This window comes from Medicago sativa, chromosome 8, assembly GCF_051527215.1.
Source record: "Medicago sativa cultivar Bolivia chromosome 8, Bolivia_mono, whole genome shotgun sequence".
NCBI classification, from domain to species: domain Eukaryota; kingdom Viridiplantae; phylum Streptophyta; class Magnoliopsida; order Fabales; family Fabaceae; genus Medicago; species Medicago sativa.
Genome location: NC_140756.1, coordinates 35,252,207 through 35,262,236, shown reverse-complemented (window position 1 = coordinate 35,262,236; position 10,030 = coordinate 35,252,207). Strand labels below are relative to the sequence as shown.

At 32.5% G+C, this 10,030-nt stretch overlaps 1 pseudogene across 1 annotated transcript; it reads right to left on the bottom strand.

Moving 5' to 3' along the window:
- On the bottom strand, positions 1–4,170 carry LOC146898767 (putative disease resistance RPP13-like protein 1; annotated as a pseudogene). Its single transcript, XR_015022077.1, has 2 exons — positions 268–4,170; positions 1–136 (listed from the first exon to the last, which is right to left on the bottom strand). The product of XR_015022077.1 is annotated as a putative disease resistance RPP13-like protein 1 (transcript).
- Between the last annotated feature and the right edge of the window lie 5,860 nt (positions 4,171–10,030).

The following is a 10,030-nucleotide window of genomic DNA, read 5'->3' as shown; positions in this document are numbered from 1 at the left end:
ATTGGAGAACTCTGCGCGTCTGTTCCTCATCGGTACAACATTTACTGGACTTGGTTTTTGGTCGTGAATGCAAATTTGGCTTCTGACAACAAGATTGGGCGGAACCAGCCAAGCAGGGGTGACACAGAACATAATTCTATGACGAAAAAAAAGAAGAGATAATTAGTGTTATGATAAAGTATTTTTATGTTACTATTGAAATTAACAATATTAAATGATAATGACAGAATAGGAACGAAACAAAAAACAAGTATTTCAGAGACTCACGACAAGAAAGTTATTTGATCAATTCGTCGTTGATAATTATGAAGGGAATGTGAGAAATCTTATTCCACTCTTTCCCTCGCTTCCTCCGCAAAATTCCTTCCAATAATGGACAACAAGTCACATTTAGTACTGAAAGAGAGGAAAGCAATTCTTTTTTTGGCAACGACTTGAGTTTGGGAGCGTTAACAATCTCAAGGTTTTGAAGAGAAGGAAGATGTTGAAGCCACTTCCCATCAAATCTTGTATCATCAAGACCAGAGATGCATAGTGTCACGAGAGATGCTGGTAGCAATGACGCCATGAATGTGTTTACCGTATCACCACCTTTAATTCGCAACACTACCAGGCAATTCAGACGTTCCCAAATTGAATCAATATTCCAGAAAAACCCTCCAACAGAGCCAATAGTCAGTTCCCGTAAACTAGTAGGCAAATCATTTAAGACAAAAGATTGAAGATTATCAATTTCCATTACTTGAAGGCCAGTTAGAGTGTACGGTTTAGGTAGCGAATGAAGCTTCTGACACTTCCACAATGCAATATAAAAGAGGTTTGGAGTGGCCAATCCACCTGGGGGGAAATGACTCCAGTTCATTACAATCCCATATTTTGATGCTTCTAAGAAATGACAGACTCTTCTGCGATGCATCTTCTACAGCTAATATTGATTTCAGATTTTTACAACCCTCAATAAACAGACTCTTGAGGATAGGGAGAGCGCCCAAGGTAAATGATATCATTGAATTACAGCTATAAGATATTTTCAATTCCTCAAGCGATGTGTAATTGTGCAAATATTCATGAGAATGGAACTCTAGATTCTGGCAATTGCTGATTATGAGAACTTTCAAGGTTTTTGGTAGACCTTCTGTTGGGAAAGACATTAGAGATGGAAAACCGTCTATGGTAAATTGCCGAAGAGAATTGAGAGGAAGCATCAATTGGCTGAATACATCCAACAATGGAAACATGATTATGCAATTGATATTATGATCTGAATGTTGTGAATTCACCAGTAGAGGACATCCTATTAACTCAAGTTTAGTTAAGCAGGAAGGAAGTTTGTCAGGTATATTTCCTCTCAGTTTCGGGCACTTACATAGTAACAAACTTTTTAGACTAGGAAACTGCGTAGTGGTACCTTCAACCATGCTCCACTCTTCCCACTCTGGCATATCCTCAAAGTGTAGAGTCTCCAATGAGGGAAATGGTTGAAATGAAGGATGACTATCATTTCCATAAAACTCTGTACCAACACTCTTTATGGAAAGCAACGAATCAATAACGAGTTCTTTCAAATTACCCAATTGTCCAAGGGATGGAAGCCATACACACTTGACACAATTTGAGATTCTTAAATACAACATGTTGCCAAATACATTATCACCCAACCAATTTGGAAAGCTGATTCCACCATAGCCTTTGATGGTGAGACTTTTCAAATTTGATGAAGGTTGCAAATGTTTAAGTACAGCACTATGAACTTGTGAATCTAAAAAAGTACTACCACAATCCCATTCTAAAGCTAACTCGTGTATTCGTTCTTTCGTATTCAAATTGGCTTGAAAAGCTTCAGAGGGGTCATTAACATTTTGTAGTTGCGAGATGTAAAGTTTTCCATGTAGATGAGGAAATTTTCCTAGCTCTGCAACCTTCAATCCACCATTATGTTTGCTGATAATGAAGTCAAACAAAGTGTGGAGATTTTCTAGTTTGGCTATTTGTATGGGCATCTCACTCAGTGCAGTGTCACTAACATCAAGGTGACGTAGATTGACCAATTTTCCAATGTCCCCTGGCAATTCAGTGAACCTTTTACAGCCTGACAACAACAAGAACTGCAGATTGTAAAGCTTGCATGTTTCAGAAGGCAACCTTTCAATCTTAGTATGAGAAAGATTCAAGTAGCGCAGGTGTAACAAATTTCCAATTGAGTTGGGAACCTCAGTGATACTCTTGTAGTTTGACAAAGACAGCATGCGTAACTGTTTCATTGTTGGCAGCAAGTCATGTACGACCTTGTTCGATAAGAAACAAAAAGGCAGTTGTTTCTGTATTGGTAATGCTAGAAAAGTACGTATACCTTTTACTCCATGCAATTTATCAAATTTACTAAATGAGTCGTATGGCCCTCTATTGTATGATAAATTATGTATCCTCTCAAGTAGGTTCTGTTCGTCCAACCTGATACAATATGAAGATGAAACCTTTGTAGCAAAATCATGAACGAGGTCATGCATTTCAAAGTTTGCTTCCCCATCACCAATTGATCGTTGATGTATCAAAGACCTTGACACTAGTTCATCAAAGTATTCTTCTCCGACTTTTTCCTGGTCTGCGACCGATTCTAATAAGCCTTCTGCAATCCACAATTGAACTACCACAGTTTTTTTTAAGATGGACTTCTTTGGGAAAATTGAACAAAATGCAAAGCACCGTTTTAAAGGAGTCAATAGATAACTGTAGATCAATTGTAGAGCACGGTGCACATCATAATCTACCAATTCCCAAATGTCATTTTCTAGCGCATAATTCCAGTAACTTGGGGACAAATCGAAGTGAAGAAAATCCCCAAGTGCTATTGCAGCTAATGGTATTCCGTAACATTTTCTTGCGATTTCTCTACCAATTTCTTCTAGATCAGACCGTTGCTGGTTGTTCCAAGCTCTAAATGCATGTCTGGCAACTAAAGACCAGCAATCTTCACTCTCCAGAGGTCTCAAATAGTGGACCGAATGAAAGGTTTGCATGGATGGTGGTGGTGCAACTCTTTCGTCTTGTGATGTGATGATGATCCTACTTCCTGTTTCTCCGACATTTAAGATGTTCATCAGATACAACCAACCAGCAAATTTTGCATCCCGCACATCATCCAATACAAGCAAAAAGATGTTAGTGCTTAGAATTTGTTGCAATGTCGCTAATAGAAGATTCAGGTAAACGTCACTAGTGTCATCTCTTTTTGTATTATTGCATTTAAGGAGCTGAGAATCCAGGTAAACATTACTGAACGTTTGTGAAGTGATAGATTCAAAAATGGTTTCCAAAACCGTGATAACAACAAAATTTGTTGGGACTCGTGCCCACCCTCTCACTCCAAATTTGTCCTTAACATCTGAATCATTGTAAAGGAAATTTGCAAGGGCTGTTTTACCAATCCCTGCCATACCCACAATGGAAATAGTTCTTGTTTTACTATCATCATCGTCATTATACAATAAAAGATGTTTAAGTTTGTTTATATCATTGTCTCTTCCATAAATAGAAGTTTTATCAACCACAGCAGAACAACATGGTGAAGGATTTCCAATACAAACACCTTTTTGTCCATTTCTTGAACTCAATAAAAATTCAAATCTTTCGATTAATGTTTGCAATTTAGAAGTAATCACGCTATCATACCGTTTGAAACGAGAAGGAAAAAATCTCTGCACCTTAGTAATCAATGCATCCACCCGTTTGAAAAGATAAGAAATATTTTTGAGCACCTGAGAGGTAGGAGTTAGGGCTTGATACTGAGCTTCCACTTCACGGCGCAACGCTTCGGTGTTGATTTTGTCAAACAAATTATCAACTTCAAAGACAGCATATCCCAGCATATCCTTGACATCATCGTCATCATCGTTAATTACAAGCTGAATCTGAATTGTATGCAGTGTTGTATTGATTTCTTCCAAGAGTGAAACGTCAAGCTTAGTGCTCGGGAAGTTGTTGACGAAGTCGTAAAGCTTGTTTAACAACACCTGCACAGAATTTGGGATGTGTTTTTCTCCCTTAATAGCCTCCATTATTAGATGCTTAGTTTGCAAGAAGAATAGATTCAGAAATCACAACCAACAATATGCAAGTTTATGTATAGAAAAAAAAAAAGATGTTCTTCTCTCTTTTATTTTCTGCAAGTCTACATTTCGTTATTCAATCACTCAATTTAACGTGTAAAAGGAAAAACGCGTAAGTCAACCTCAAAAAAAAAAAAAGACACATAGGTCATGGTGGGGTGGGCTATCATTATCAATGCTACGAGAGCAATGCTAAAACCAAAATTGGCCTCATTTTTTTTCTTTCTTTTTTACAAAAGTTTACCTCATTTTATAAGGGGAGGATAAGATATTTAACTCATTTTAATAAATCAATAATACATTGTTTTGATTTTGTCAAAAAAGAGAGAGCATAATATATATCATGTTTTTCTTTTATTTAAATAATTGATTTTAGTTCACATATTATCTTAATATTATCTTAGCTCAACTAACAAAAATTTGAAATTATTAGGTCCGACGTCTTGATCAGAGTTCGAACCCCGACTCATCCACATGTGTTTGTAAGTATTCAATGGCTTTTGCCGATTGGGTTGGTCTGATGGTGTTAGCTTGAAACTTAAGAGTATGTTCTTCTTAAGGTCTCAGTTTTGATTTTTATTGGTGCCAATTTCGATGGCTAGTTTGACTTCTTAAAAAAACCCAAAAAAAAAAAAAAGATTTTCACATAGTATTTTTTTTATGATTTCGCTATTTTAGTGCGACAATGTTTTGTTCCTCGTTTTTGTGCGGTATTGTTTTGCTTTTTGTTTTGTTGCAGTGTTTGTTTAATTCTAATTAACAAATTAACTTTGATATAATGTAGATTCAATCAATGATGTTGGCATGGTCAATGTTATAGATCTGGAGACATGAATATTACCAGCACTTTAACTTAGTCATATTTGTAATCTTTGTTATATTTGTAGACATTTTGTCATGTATACAAGTGTTGTGAGTTCATTCATATATTCATCCTTTTCGATTTTGAATTTGTGTTTGTAACACCCTAAATTGATTTTCTATAATATCATTTAGAGTGTTATATGTGATACTGGATAACCAAAAGTTTGTTAAATATGTATAGATATAACTACATTTTCGATTGTTTGGTGAACTTTTTAGTGTATTCAGATTATATAATCCAAAAATACATAAAACACGTTTCGAATTACTTCCTCTAGTCCTTTTGTTAAATAACAAAAGACATAAATCATCAAGATCAAGGAAACACATTGAAAATGGTTATTTTCAATATTCATATAAATTTCAATTTATTCCATGAATCCCCTTATATTAATACTCTTAAATTCCACTAACTTCCGTAATTTTAATATTCTCTCTCATAATAAATAAGAACACAAAGAATAGCACTAAGATTAATTTTTTTTTTCCCATAAAAAAGGGGGGCTAAAGATCCACACAAAGTCACAAACATTTACAAATGATGACAAACATAACAATAAGATGAAAATAAAAAAAAAAGAACAACACACATTGTAATTAGTTAACCCCACCCCCCCCCCCCCCCCCCCCCCCCAACAAGCAAATTCTCACTGCTTCTTATCACCTAAGATGAAATTGTAGTTCATCTTATAGTAGTCTTCAATCTCTTTGACGGTTCTTGTGCTTCCAATTTCATCAAGAGCCTCCTTAATCTTGCCAATGTCTTTGTCATGATACTCCTTGTTGTTGTCCAACACACTTCAAATATATGAAATAAAAACATTATTATAAGATGCAACCGTGTTGTAAGGGATAGGATTTGAAATATTTTTGTAGAAGTGTGGATGATATAAAGGAGCAAGGAAATTTAGTTTATGTGATAAACAAGAGTTTTCAATCTTTTGGGACACACCCTTCCCAAAATGGTTGGTACGTATGCAGTTTACATGAACTTAGAAAAATTTATGATCATTATGGATTTGTATCAATTTAGCATCTTTGCTTAAGAAAAGCTTACGATAAATAAAATATACAAAAAATATATAAGTAGAAAAATAAAGATGAAATACTTACGTTATCTCTTGAGCAGTCCACTTAGTTATTTCAAGAGCAAGGTGACCAAACCTAATTGCATGCATGTCTCCCTCTAATTCAATGTACCTTTCAATCAGTTCGGAGGGAGTTCTGCCAGGCAACAAGGCCGCCATTTGTTGATATCGGAGCATATTCAGGGATATCATAACATGCAAGTTCGAAAATGTGGTTTTCTTCAAAAGTCCAAGGTTTGTTGTTTGTTCCAGACATTTTGAAGAGGAAGAAAAGAAGAGAAAAATGTAATGTGTTGGGAAAATTGAGAAACACACATACGTTTCAATAGATCAGAGAAGAAAAGAAAGAAATATCGTACGTGAGGGGGACCCATTACCAAGAGTTGCCAGGACACACTAGTCAAAGAAAGAAAGTGATAAAGCTCTTATTCTTTTTTGGAATTCATTCCTTTTCTAATTTCTAATTCTTAACGTTGAGTTGTGTGAATCGAATAAGTGAAAAACTATTGTATTGTACTAATCTATAGAATTAAATTAAACTAAACACACAATATTCACAACCCTCAATTGATGTGCATGGCAAAAAATGCTCCATACTTATAAGTGTTTACCACATTTTAATTATATTAAAAAATTGGCGGTGTCATTAATTTGTAGAATTTATATATTACTTTTTTTGACAAAAATAATATATGTATTGCTAAGTAACTCATTATGTTCGTTCAAAAAAAAAAAAGTAACTATGTATAAATATATGCAATGCTGATTTTTTTTAGATTCTAATACAAATTGGTAATATTGATAAAATATATATTTAAAAATGAAATTATAAATCTATATAAAAAAATTATGAAGAGTTTTATTTTATTTTTTTTGAAAGACTATGAAGAGCCTTATATTTTGTTATATATAAAAAGAGAATCTTATCTTATATTCAAGAATAAAATATCTTCTTACAATATTGTGTAATTTGAAACGGGGGAGTAACATCCGAATCAGTCTTTGATATTTTCATTCATTTTGAAGACAAAATAATTCCTTGGTTTTGTTAAAAATAAAATATTCCTTGGTTAATTTTGATTTATTACAAAAGAGACATTAATTTGTTCTATTATACAAATATCAAAGACTACTTAAACATTATCTTTTCTTGGAAATTGAATTAAACCTTAAAAAAGTTACAAAAAATACTCGACTCAAAAGATTAATATTTAAAGTTGTGAAAAGGATATTCGATTCAGATAAAAAAAAAATTAGTTTTTAGTTTAAATTAAATATATAGTAAATAAATAGAATTTATTCAAATAAAAATTTATCTGTGATGGTTTCTTTTTTACATTAATTAATCAGTCAAGTTAGTTATCATTGAAGCACAACAGTTACATATCCAATTGTAGGATAGAGATAGATCAAAGACTTTAACCATGTGTCTCAATTAAGGATTTATGGATATTCAATCTCCACTGTTAATTTTATATTTTTGTTTCACTCTTTCAATCTCAGCCACAAGTAAAAAGCACAATCCTTGTGCCTTGTGTTTCAACCCAATGATAAAGATTCTAACTCCTGCATGTTTCAACAACAGAAAAACCAGAGATTCCTCTGCCAACCAAACCAACTCCTCCAACTGTATATAAGTACGTTTTGTTTGCAGCATGCACTCATGTTTTCAATTCATGCAGTACTCGTTTTTATTTTTTGGGTTAAATTTTTCTTTTGGGTGAAAATCTCATGCAGATACTCACTCGTATTAAGTACTAACAGCTAATATTCCTAGTATTATATTTGAATAACCAATAGTAAGACAACAGGTAATTAAAGAACCAGGATTATTCTCACAAGAGTTCATCAAGAAAATGGAACTTCATCAACAAACCAAAAATAAAATGAAATAAAAGGTAATACTTGGTTAGTCACTAAGTAAAATTTATTTGGACATAAACAAATAAAATTATACATATTTTAATTATTTTACGGTATTTTTAGAAATTTTGTTTGGTTATTATAATATTCCTAAAAACCTTTGTAATATTGAGGTTAATAGTAGGGGTGTTCAAAACCGAACCAATCCAATAGAAAAACAGCAAACTGAACCAACCCAAACCGAAACCGCAAAAAACCGCATTTGGTTTGGATGTATTCAGATCACTTTTTTACTCAACCGCATGGTTTGGTTTGGTTTGCGGTTTTCATTTTACCATCCGAACCAAACCAAATCAAACCGCAACATAATAAAAACACTAATTAAAATTTATGTCACCTAGATCAATACTAATAGAAACTCAATGGAAACTTTAGTAAAATGACATGTTTTTTCTCTTGTTAAGTTTCTTCTTTGCTTTTTATTTCAAAAATGTATTTATGTGCTACTTGAACTTTTAGAGATTGATAAAATCTTGGTATTTTACATTTCTTGCATAATAGAATTAATTTTTGTCGACGTTTTTAATTTGGTTTATGTTGTTTGATGAAAATGAAAATGTACTGTGTGAAATGAAATTAAAAACATTGTCGGAAAATTGTTGAATGTGTTTTACGTTTTTAACTCGTTTTTAATGTTCGAAACAAAAAATTCTATTGTCCCGAAAAAACCGCACCAACCGATCCAACCCAAACCGCATTGGTTTGGTTCAGATTGTATTTTAAAAGTCAATCGAACCAAACCAAATCGCATGCTTTTTTATCTAGCGGTTCGGATGAGTTTTAATCTCAAAACCGAACCAAACCGCACCGCGAACACCCCTAGTTAATAGGTAATACATAAATGTATTCTCATATTCATCAGAATTTTATTCCCAACCTTAACTTTGGAAAAAAAATAAATCTATTCCCAAGAACATTGATTTTATACTTAAAAATAAAATTTAATAAACTTATAACAAACGTGAAAAGATATATTTATATCATTTTATTCTCAGGAATCAACAAAAATAACTTACAATTTTTTTTGAAACGTTACAGTTAACCTCTAACCAACTCTAAGACAAAATATAGTTGCAATCCTGACTAACTTATATTACATCAATAACTGATTCTAGTTACTTTAATATCCCAAGCTTCCTCAAGGAAGGCTTAGGCATCTTTACATGAGGAAATTTATCAACTAATAAAGCAAAAGATAAAGATTAGGTATCAACTAAACTTGAGGGTTTTACACAATGGTTAGTAGCTTTATGAGTATAGATTGGTATACATTAGAATTAGAATAAGCATGTAACAGCCAAGTTATATGGATGTGGCAATAATGGATGACATGTCTACTCATTAACTCAATATATATGTGGAATATTTTTTTATCGGTGGGTCTTGGTTTTCAATACATAATACTTTTTTTATAAGATAGAGACTAATTTAATTTATCTTTTGAGATAATATTTTTTAATAAAAATGCAAAAGGAATTTTCACTAGTTAATCAATTAGGTACAAGGTATACCTATAACAATCTCTATGCAAGAATAGTGCTTGCAATACACTATTTAACATATATTTTTCAACACATTCTCTTTAATTGATTAAATTAATATGAATTCTTTCAAATCATGTGAGTTCTATATAAATTTGGTGAAATCCATGTAAATTTTAACCAATCAAAAAGAGATAAAAGTGTGTTTTAGCATTACACCACTAGGTTATAGTGTGTGCTTCAATTAGAACTTCAATTACTTCTTGAGAGTGTCTCAAGAATGTCAAATTAGATGAGATACATTTTGAAAATATATCTATAAGTGAAAAACATCTTCACTTTACAATTTAATTTGTAAGAATTAATTTTTACCAACCCTAATTGTGTGTTTGGTTCAATAGTGACAAAAACTGATTTCATAAATAAATTTTAGTTTTAAGTTAAACATGAAGTGTTTAAGTTAGAATATATTCACATAAAAATGTATAGTACAATAAATTTAAACCTAAAAATCACGTGTGAAGTTAAAAACAACAAATCATGACTTCATATTAGAACGATTATATAG